An 11,781-nucleotide genomic window follows, 5' to 3' on the forward strand; every position below is an offset into this window, starting at 1 on the left:
GACCCTTGACAAACAGGTTCACTCTACTACACAGGGGAGAAAGGACAAAGGCAAGAAAGAACTGGAAAGAATAGCACTTGGAGTGGTGAATCAAAAACTTTGGTTTTAAGTAACCTTTCCTACAGTGCAACAGAAGAAACTCTTCAGGAAGTGTTTGAGAAAGCAACTTTTATCAAAGTGCCCCAGAACCAACAGGGCAAATCTAAAGGGTATGCATTTATTGAATTTGCTTCATTTGAAGATGCTAAAGAAGCTTTAAACTCCTGTAATAAAATGGAAATTGAGGGCAGAACAATCAGGCTGGAGTTTTCTTTTCTCTTATATCTTATTTTATTTTGGTAAGGTTACAAGAACAGAGGTAAGATACAAATGGACAGGGAGATGACTGGGATAGGGTTGCAGGATCTGTAAGCCACAAAGAATAAATAGTTAAAAAAAAAAACCCTAACTGTGGGGACACCAGACCTTGAGCAGAAACCCACTTCCCCTTAGGCCTGGGAGCAGGCAACTGCGAGATAATGTTTACTAAAAATAATTCAGTGCCATAAAGCTCAGATAAGGGCTCGCTCACTGGAACACCATGACTTTGATCCCCCCTACGGCTAGATGTTCCTTCCTGCTCCCTGCGGTGTCTCCCAGATTCTGGGGCCAGAGATTAAACCACCAGCCAGGAGGGTGAGAAGGCTGGGAAGAATTGTTTGTAGATGGATGGCAGAAGTCCTTAAAAAGGGAAGTGTTTTTTCTTGGGGAGTTCTCCTAAGCTGACTTGGGAAGCATAACGTTTTCTTAAAGCAACGGACCGGTCTCTGTGTCATCTATCCCGACCACCTCGCTACATTCTCGGATGCAGGCTGCACAGCAGGTGTGACACCTAACCAAAACTTCTGGCACCAACTGGATCCACAGTTTTCCCAACGATAGTGGAAAATGTTGAGCCCCTTAAAGTGGCCCATGCAGCACAGGGCTCCACAACAAACACCCCACAGATATGCCCCCCCCAGAGGGCACACACTCCTGGGTCAACACTGAAAGCAGGGGAAGGGAGTAATGAGGTCCCTGGAGTGAGGCTGGAGAAAGGCCTGGAATAGCTCCTGGCTTGGGTCCCTATGTCAGGACAGAACTGGCTGGTTACTGAAACTCACAACCGCAAACATAAAAAATGAAACCAACCAGGCCAGCTTTGATATCTTGCTGGGCAGTGTAAGCATTTCCAGGAAAAGAAAACTGTTTTGGTGATTTTGCAACCCAGGCTCAGAGGATGACCTGAACTTGGGACTCTTAAGCACCTAGGCCTGCAGTAAAATGCATCCTGAGAATTTACAATCACACGAAATTGATTATGAACAGTTACAAAAAGCCTGTAGGCAGATAAGGACCACCCACAGTGATAGCAGGACATCAAAGGGACAAAGGTTGATGGTGAATTGCTGGTTACTTCCCACAGGACTGCAAAGCCCCTCTTGAGCTCTGGAATGTAAAATACTGACTCGAGAGTACTTATGAGAAGACTGTGGGTGAATTGTACATGTGTAGCAGTGCAGGGAATGTGTCCTAAGTGGATGCACCTGCTGGTAGCTAGATGACTTGCCATCAACTCTGTGCTCTACCCTTCCTGACCCATAGTGTGTGTGGATGGTCCAGGCTTTGGTGTGGATCAGGGAGAAACTGTCACAACTGCAGACTAGTTTGGGTGATACTTTTTTCCCCCTTGAGATACACACACAGTGACAGCTTGAGGTCAGTTGGTGCAGCCATATTTGATGGGAATGACAAAAATCATAAAGACAGCACAGCTGCTTGACAAAGATCCAGCAAAGCTGAGCAGCATGAGGGCTGCCATGACACTTTTGATTTTGATCTCTGAGTGTTGCATGCTTTTTTATATTAGTGCAACTTGGGAATATCAGATTGATGGAAATTTGTGTATGAATCATTATGCCTTCTCCCAGAAGTACTGCTTTTAAGTCTCCCCAGGAAAGTCCTGAGCATACTATCCCTCCCACTTTCATGGAGATACCCTTATCTACTCAAAGGTTTTCCTGATGCCTGGGAAGTTGTGACACACATAAAGAAGCCAGAGGTCTCTTTCTGAGGCTCTGAGATATCCTTGAAACATCTGTTCCTGTACTTATTCAGGAAAGAGATAATCAAAACAAAGGAATTTTAAACAGGCCAACAAGATTTGGTGGGCTAGAGGAGCTGGTCTCCGATCGGCCTGCCTCTTCCCACTCGATACTCAGGCTACTATGCAGCAAATGCAGCAACAAAGTTAGACTAGCTGAAGTTACCTCTGTTATATTGAGGGACAAAAATGGTATGGAAAGATGAAAAAAGAATGAGGTGTCAGGAAGTCCTTTTCTTAGAAAAGCTAACTTGTACAGAGTTACTGGCCAAGGAACAGCAGAATGCCATGATTAGTCTTAGAAATGAATTCCATAAAGATATATAAACTCCATAAAGACATAAAATGTAAACATTGTATCATGCCAGAATTTAAACAATAGCTACAGCAGCTTTGGCTTGAGGATTTTCCTTGGACACTCTTGACTATTAAGAGTTAATACATTGTTGGGGTCATGGCAATTTTCCCGGACTGGCTTGGAGGTTTTCTTTCTATGTAGTGTCCTTGAAGACACAAGAGCTACCAGTCTGAGAACAGGCTGTCATGTGTCTCTAGATTTTTAAAAACTGGGCTATGGGGTTGATGAGTAGAAATTACTGTAAAAGATAACTCTGTGTAGAGAGAAGCCTTTTCCTTGCCAGCCAATTTGGTTTTTCCCCACCAGTTGCCTGGGCTCTGCCATGTTGTAGTCCCTAAATAACACACAAGACGCTGTATTAATTATGAGGCTGTTGGCCTTGCTTGTTTCTTACTGGCTAGCTCTGACTTAAGTATTTAACCCATCTAAGTATTTCTCTTACTGGACAGACATCTTACTTCTTTGGTGGGCTACATGATGACTCCCTGTGTTTCTCCTCCCCAGAGTCCTCCTGGACTCCTAGTCCCACCTATCTTGCTTCCCTACTGGCCAACAGTGCTTTAATTGACATATACACAGGACTTTCCCATCATCTCCTCTTTTCCGTATAAACAAAAGAAAGGTCTTAACTTTAACATAGTCAAATTATATATAACAGAACAGTTATCAAGTAAGAACACAGTTACAATATTTTGTCTATCAACATTTAGCAAGATTTAAAGAAAATATCATCCATCCCATCCTTGTGAGTCCAAAGTTCTATATGTAGCTTATCTTTTATCAGAACTAAGGAAAACTATAATTATAACTATCTGTCTTCAACTCCATCAAAGACCACAGAAGGATAATATATAAACACTAGGATTGACAGAGACATCTTGCTGCCTGGGCAGTCACCTGAAGTTTCTCTGTAATGTTGGGGCATCTATCTTCAGCCCATAGGCCACAGTGTGTCTGGAAGACTTCTCAGCAAAGCAGGAAATTTCAAACTGTCCATCTGCATCTCCTGGGTCAGGGATGTTTTACAACTGCCAGTTGATGGCCATCTGTCTTCTTTAGGACAGAGAAATGTCCTAAACACACAGTCAGGTGTGTTATCTGGTCTTAGGCCTCTAGTCATGTACCCAATCCTTCGTTTAGCCTTATCTGTTGGGCTGCATTTTGGAAGCTTGGAAGTTTTCTTTTTCCTAATATTCTAAGATTTTGGACTTTTATTAATTTTTCCCATTTCCCTAGCCAGTCAGGTTTTGAGATTCTCCTACAACCTGACAGTCCTGTATCCCAGTTCCTTACCTCCTCTCTGGGACCTGGCCATTGCCAGGACTGGCCTCCAGCAGGTAGTGTTACACAGTAAGCCTTTCTTTCTTCTGAGAAAGAGAAAGTAGTTAGTTGCCTCTTAACTTGGAAAACATGGTTCTATTTGTGTAGCAGGGATAAAGAGCTTGAGTCACAATGAGATTTATGGCATAAACTTGCACAAGCAAACATGTATGCATCAGATAGCAGAGCACACCTGAAAGTCCTTGTTTGTGGATTGGTTTATTGCTCTTTGTTTGATTTTCATGTTCAGAAGCTTGCATTATATTTAATGGAGACATTGTTAAAATAAAGTGCATGGGGGACCTTAGCAGATTTCATGGCAGGTGAGGGTGACCGAGGTGGAGGGACAAACATGCCAGGCAGACAGAGCTTAGTGAAAAGTTTTATTAGAAAGGGGAGGGAGGGGGAAGGAAAGAGAAAAGAGGTAAAGAGACAGACAGAGAGGACAGAAGAGAAAAGGGAGACAGGAAAAGTCCTGTCTGCCCCAAGGGAACAGCGGGAAAGAGAGTAGGGGAGAGAGGAACCAGGAAAGAGAGCACAAGTGGGAAGGGATCTTTCTTTTAAAGGGGTCCTTTGCACCTATGTATAGACTAGGCAATCATGGAACCTTGGGCTGACCAGAGAGCTGCCTGAGTGCATTCTGCCAGGTAACAGGGGCAGGCCAGCACAATGCCTGAGTCCTTACAGACATTGTTTTATTTTGAATATTTTTATTAGCAAACTGAATTGCCTACTTTCTCATTCAAATTACTGTATTTTCTTTTTAAAGGTTTTATTTTTTTTAAATTATGTGTGTTGGAGTGAGGATTTGACTCGTGAGTAAATATGCCTGTGGAGGCCAGAACTTTTAGATCCCTTGGAGCTGGAGTTACATGTGGTTGTAAACTGCTTGATGTGGGTTTTGGGAACTGAATACCAGGCTTCCTCAGAAGTCATATTAACAGCTGAGCCATCTGTCTATCCATGATCAAATTATTTAGAAGGTTTGAAAATACAGTGTGTGTAAATGATTTCGTTTGCATGTGTAAAGCAAAAGTTAAATGGAATGGATAACCGCACGAGTAACTGGTACACAAATGAGAAAGATATGTTTTAGAAGCTGACACTGTTTCCCTGCAAAAGGAACATGGTCTGTTGATTTCTAAAAACTTTCGTTTTGGGTTTGATTCCTACCACCCACATGGCTCACAACTGCTTGTAATTCCAGCTCCAGATGTGACTCCTCTGGCTTCCTTGGGCACCTGCATGCACATAGTGCACATAAACACTCTATCTCTCACACACACTCTCTCTCTATATATATATATACACACTCTCTCTCCATACACACACACACACACCCCAAAAGATCCATTCAACAACTAATGCTCAGGAGACAAGTGACACACAGTGAGGCTCTCACAAGGTTACTAAAGAGAGTATAAATAAGTGGGAGTGCCGGGCAATTGCAAAGGCATACTGACTTATCAGGAAGCTTAGGCCACCTAGGACAGCTCTGGAGGGGTAGAGTACAATAGAACAGCTCAGCCCTGGAGGGAAAGGTATCCTGACTGAGCAGGAAGCCAGGCTTCCTGAAGCTGGGGGGTGGGGGGATGGTCTCCACACAGGATATAGCAACCCTGCTCCTCTCCTAGAGAGCCATCTTCCATCAAAAAGCTGTTCCTTTCTCTGCTACGGCCTTGCTCAGCCACTTAAGGGAATGTCCCAGCAAGTTTCTTCTGTTCTTCTGAGCCTGCTCAGTCCCTCCACCCCCTCAAGGGGACATCTCAGGCCGTTCTTCTGCCCTGCACTGGCAAATGAAGATCTTCACCTAAGACTCTTCATAAAGAGATTTATTTGGGAAGGGAGGAATCCAAGAGAGTGGCTGCCTCTGCCAGGGTGGTGAAGGACAGCCAGCAACTGAACAGGCAGATGGGTTTATATAGGGCTTCTTAGGGGTGGAGTTTTCCCAGGGAGAGGTTTTTCTGCTCAGGGATTGGTTAGTTTTCCTGTTCAGGGATTAGTTTAGTGGGTCAGGGGCACAGAAGGCTCTGATTTCAGGGCATACTGATGGGGAAGTCCTGTGTATAGGTCAATAAAGCACTGTTGGCTAATAGGGAAGCAAGATAGATGGGACTAGGAGTCCAGGAGGACTCTGGGTAGGAGAAACACAGGCAGTCAAGATGTAACTGCCATAGGGGGTAAGAAACCCATACCCTTTTCTCCAGTAGGAGAAATACTTAGATTGGCAGTTATGGGGTAAATACTTAAGTCAGAGATAGCCAGTAACAAACAAGCAAGGCCAACAGCTTCATAACTAATACAGCGTCTTGTGTGTTATTTGGGGACTACAACGTGGCAGAGCCCAGGCCACTGGTAGAGAAAAACCAAAGCAGCTGGCAAGGAAAAGGCTTCTCTCCACAAATAGTCATCAGGAGTGGGATCATGAATTTCCACGTAGAATGACAAAAGCTTTAAAGGAGTTTTAGAAACAAAAGAATGGAGAAAAGCATGGGTTCTTGGTAGCAGCATTTTTCTCAGGTGAGCTCTGTTTTGCCAGCAACAAGCAAAGACTCATGTGGCTCGCTTAAGGGAGTCTTCTTGGCTCAGCATAAGCAAAACAAACAAACAAACAAACAAAAATCCAGCAAGGTTCTTTTAAGAGGCTCTTCTAACAATTGAAAAGTTGTACATACAGCTGGAAGTGGCAGTGACCGTATCTCCAAGCCGGCAGCTTTTGCTAGATGTCAGCATGGACTGAAACAGTGAGCTGGAATCACGCTTACGCCCGCCCGCCATCTTGGAAAAACTGCAGTTTAAACAGCCGCGGTTTTAACAGATAAGACACGTGGCCAGAAAAACATAAAGATTTACAGTAAAGTCAGACTTGGATAAAGAAAAACCTCTAAAGGTTTACAGTGTGTTTAAAAATATATGTAGAAAACAGTCATCGTGTGCCTATAGCACAAAAAGGGATGCTCTCTCAGCCTGGACTCTTAGGGGAGTGCCTGGACCCTACCCAGAGTGAAATGACAGACTCTAGATATCCCCTATGTGGAAGGATTTGGCAATAGGGTGGGAGGGTGGGGGGGAAGGGGAGTGCAGGAGGAGGGGAGGAAGAGGGAACTGGGATTGACATGTAAAACAAACTATTTAAAATTAAAATAAAAAATGATAAAAAAATATATATGTAGAATTGAGAGAGAAAAAGAAACGACATAGTGGTAAATAGAGAAGCCGGCTGTGGTGGCGCACGCTGGTAGGAATTGCTCCAGAGGCAGAGGCAGGTGGATTTCCAAAGAGAAACCCTGTCTCAGAGAAATAAATAAAGAAATAAAAGTAAAAGAAATAGAGTAATAATAATAGATAAATAAATAAGCCATGTAAAGATGAAAAATACACAGAAAATCTGGATACTGTATGCTATTGTGTTTTTCAGTTTTTTGATTGCTAAGGAAGGAACAACTACTAAAGTACACTTGATAATAAATGCTGCTGAATTAATCCAACTTATATCTTTTAAAAATGCCTTGACTTCAAAATTTAAGTCTAAGGATATGTTACTTTGGAAAAGAGTTTTTCATTTATGTTTCTACAGAAAATGGAAAGCTATGGATTCCTTCCAGGCTTCTGTGGTTTGATGAACCAAGACCCCCGGAAGCAATGGCCCGAGTGATTCAACATCTAAAACAGCTAAGATGATACAGCTTTACAGATCACGAAAATAAGGGCTTTTACAGGTTTCTGAGTTTTGTCATGATCCCTATGGTATGAACAGCTCCCCCTTCCAGCACGAAGCAGTTTGGAATGAGCGACGTCCAAATCCCCATATTGTTTATAAATCTTTGTTTTCATTTGAATGGGGCTGCTTATAATTGGTTAATGATCCCAACCAATCTCTTTTTAAAGGAAAAAGGGGATTATGATATGGAAATGAATACTTTGTATTGGTATGGTTTTTCATTTATTGATAAATTCAAGGTCAATTTTGTGATGTGTATATTTCTCCTCTTGATTAAGTATTGTGTTTATAATAATCTTTTAAAACATAATGCATAATTAAGTACAGATTATAGATAGTTACTTATAATAGTCAGAACTTTTAGGTAGGTAAGTCAGGTTTTCTAGATATACAGAGATATATTTGAGATAGATAGTCTTCAAACCTTTCAAAGACCTTCAGAAAATGGCATTTAAAATGTTTTAGGGTTTTCTTGACAATGAGAAATGTCTGCTCCTGGCAGCACCAATTACGTCTGAGAGAAAGATGGGCATCGAAGAAACTCGTTATGGAGTTTGCTTTCAGCATGGCAAGATTAGCCATTTGGGCAAGAAACTGCTCTTGCCTGGACTACTTGACTGTTGCTGTATAAGCTGGACATGCAGGACCCACAGGAAAGTGACTGCTGAACTCAAACAGTCCTTCAGGGTTCCTGATTCATTAAAGAGTCTACAAGACTTTCTGCAGGACACAGAAAAATGACTGACAGACTGCTAATACAGATGGACATTGCTGTGGATCTTGGATCAGGTCCCTAGTCAATGCAAGTCCCTCTCTGCCCTGTCTCTGGAGTTTGTCAGTTTCCTCAGTGAGTGTGAGAGTCTGTTCCCTGATATGCTCAGGTTTCACCAGGCCTATGGTGTGTGGGAGTGGGGGTGGGGGATGACACACTGATGGCATGTCAGCATCTACAGAACAGAGAAGGGAATTATATAGAGCTGCCTTGACCCTGTGCAGGCACCTATGCTCCCCTCTTCCCTTCCCTCCAAATTGCATTTCCTGGAAAACTCCTACCTTCCTTGGTGGTAATATCACAGAGGTCTGTTGTGTAGCGAGCTGCCAGTGTGTTCGCAGCTACAGTGCTACCATATACTTCACAACGATCTAGGCTAAGGGCTAAGGATAAAAATAAAGACAAAGACAGCAGCTCATTCTTACAAGGAGAATGGCATTTATTATTACAAGGGTAGAATCTTATATACCAAAGTCAGGTATGGTGGAAAAAACACCAAGGTCAGAAGCCTACCTTCCCAGGAACCTCCAGCAAAAGGTGGGCCAAAAACAGGAATTAGCTTTTTAGACAATAAACAGGAACTTGCATGCAGGCCTTACTAGGAGGGGGGGCGAGAAGTATTTTACTAAAAGCTCCTAGTAACCAGCAGTCAACAGACCCCCATGGGGGAAGGGTACAACACTATTGTTTCTAAGTTAGGTCAGTGTCTCCAGCCCCCAGTCCTACTCAGAAGTCCATGTCAACTCTTTTTTAAATTAAATTAATTTTTTTTGAGAGCTGGTTTCTTTGTGTAGCCTTAGCTGTCCTGGAACTCACTCTATAGCCTAGGCTGGCCATGAACTCACAGAGATCCACCTGTCTCTGCCTCCTGAGTGCTGGGATTAAAGATGTGCTCCTCCACTGCCTGGCCCATTTAGACTCTTATGAAATGGAAATTTCCCTGTGGCCCATCAGTGCCAGGAGTCTGCTTCTTGTTCTTGCTCCCATGACAGTGGGGAGGCAGAGGCCAGCTATAAGCGCAGTGGCCATCCTGTCGGTATCCCCTGGTGCTGAATGCTACTCACACAGGAGAGAGCATGGGGAAGGTCCCGTGCCCAGTAGTCTCCTTGGGGTCACAGGATTAGAGACAGCCTGGACCTAGGGACATGTTATACCTTTTTTGTAAGTTGTTGTGTGTGTGTGTGCACCCATGTGGAGGCTATAGGGCAGCCTTGGCTGTTGTTCCTCAGATATTTTCCACCTGATGAAACGTAATGAGAATAAAAGTCCCCAACTAAGTCAAGGGAGTTTGCGATCAGAAGCTCAGACCCACGAGCAACTGCAACAGCATCACATTGGCAGCTGCTCCCTTAGCCCACAATGTAGGATGTGCTCCGGCTGTGGAATCCCAGAGCACAGGTGTGCCAATTAATTCTGCTTAACCAAATGCAGTCATTGTCTTCTCAAGGCCCTTCGTCCTCGAGATAACTTTGTATAAAAACTTAGTGTGCTAAGCAATCTTTGAACTATAAAAACTCTACTGAGACTTACAGCCTCAGGACTCCTCCTCCTCTCTTCTCAAGGCCTTCAAGTCTCTTGATAACCTCTGATATGCTAAGTAATCTCTGTAACCATGGGAACCCTGCGGATGGGACTTGCAACCTCCGGACTCCCCCCTCCCTTCCTGTTTTTCTTTAAAAGTGTCTTTTGTGGTTTGGGGCTTCAACTCTCCTGACAGAGTTGAGCCCCAGCTAGCTGGTTTTCTGGAAATAAACAGACCTTCTTGTACTTGCATTCGGTGTTGTCAAACTCCTTGAAGCTTTGGGGTCCTCTCTGAGTGGGCACAACACACCGTATATATGGAGTTAAGGTAATTGGCACTGTTTATTGAGGCACTGTAACTGGCTTGCCAAATAGACTAGGCAGGCTGGCCATCAACCTGTCTCCATCTTCCCAGCACTGGAATTACTAGCATATATCACCATGCCTAACTTTTGAGACCTGGGTTCTGGAGGACTGATCTCAGGGCCCTGTTGCTTGCACAATAAGCACCTTACTGGCTTCATCTCCCTGGCCTGTCAACTATCTGTAGACTGAGATCATCAGCCAGGAATACTCCAGGGCAAGGGCATCTGCCTGCGGTCACTTTCAGAGTGACAGAAGAGACACATCTCCCTCTGGTGCTCCAGGACCACAGAACCCTTATCCCAAGGCCCCTCCTTTTCCTGACTCCAGAGAGGTTACCCCACAGATTCCCAAGCTAGAGCAAGGCTTTGAAGGGCTAGAGAGATGGCTCAGTGGTTGAGAGCCCTTGTTCTTGCAGAGGGCGTGGGTTTAATTCCCAGTACCCATATTGTGGCTCACAACTGCCCTTGACTCCAATTCTAGGGGATCTGACAGTGTCTTCTGACTTCTGTGGGCACTAGGCATATACATGGTACATAGACACACATGCAAACAAAACATTCTTACACATAAAATAAGTAAATCTTTAAAAAGTGTTTTATTATTATTACTGCTATTATTATAAAGAAGAATGAGGCTGTGACTTACATGGACAGCTGGCCAGTGGGACCCACTTTGGGGACAAAAGCCCTCTGCTCATATTGTCAGGTGACCCAGTCAGCACAGCGCAGCTCTTAGCTCCACTCCAGACGTAAGCGTTGGGCCCTGCAGCGGTTTCTGAGACTGCCGCTTGAATCACAGACACTGAGAAAAAGCTACTGAAGTGGGGTGTGGGTGCCTAGAAACCTGTTCCAAGAAGGGGGCAAGGAAGTACAGGGAATCAACAAGCAGCCGGGGCGTGGAGGCGTTGCCACGCCGTGCTGCATTGGGCCTGTGGGAAGGTGCAACCGGGAGGACCTGTGCTCTTCCCACAGTGGAATCGGAGCGCCTGACAAGAGTTATGATTCGGAAACTTGGAGGAGGGGCTGGAGCTAGTGCTCTTGCTGAGGATCCAAGTTCGGTTCCTAGCAGCCACATGGTATGGTACCCACATCTCACAACTGCCTGTAACTCCAGTTCCAGGGGCCCCAACTGACCTCTGAGGGTCACGCATGTGTGTGGTGCCCATACATACACTTAGGCACACACACTGAAAGAAGAGGTGGGGGATGGAGGGAGGCAGGGAAGCCCAGACACAAGGAGTCGGTGAAACTGAAAGTTCAGGTCAGTAAAAGGTATCAGGGCCACCTAGAGTGCACGGACTGTGCTGACAACTGCATTCTCCTCAACAGCCAGTGTGTCTTGTTCTGCTAAACAGCAACTCAGGGGAAGCAGCTCATTCCCCTCTTTCTGGGTACCTTAGTGGTTCAGTGCAGGCTCCTGAACAAAGATGTTGACCAGACAGTGGCAAATGAGCTTATAAAGGAAAGAGAATTTTCTTTTTTTTCTTTTTTTGGTGTTTTCGAGACAGGGTTTCTCTGTATTGTTTTGGAGGCTGTCCTGGAACTCGCTTTGTAGACCAGGCTGGCCTCGAACTCACAGAAATCCTCCTGACTCTGCCTCCC

The sequence above is a fragment of the Mesocricetus auratus genome, unplaced genomic scaffold, assembly GCF_017639785.1.
Source record: "Mesocricetus auratus isolate SY011 unplaced genomic scaffold, BCM_Maur_2.0 Super-Scaffold_100007, whole genome shotgun sequence".
NCBI lineage: Eukaryota > Metazoa > Chordata > Mammalia > Rodentia > Cricetidae > Mesocricetus > Mesocricetus auratus.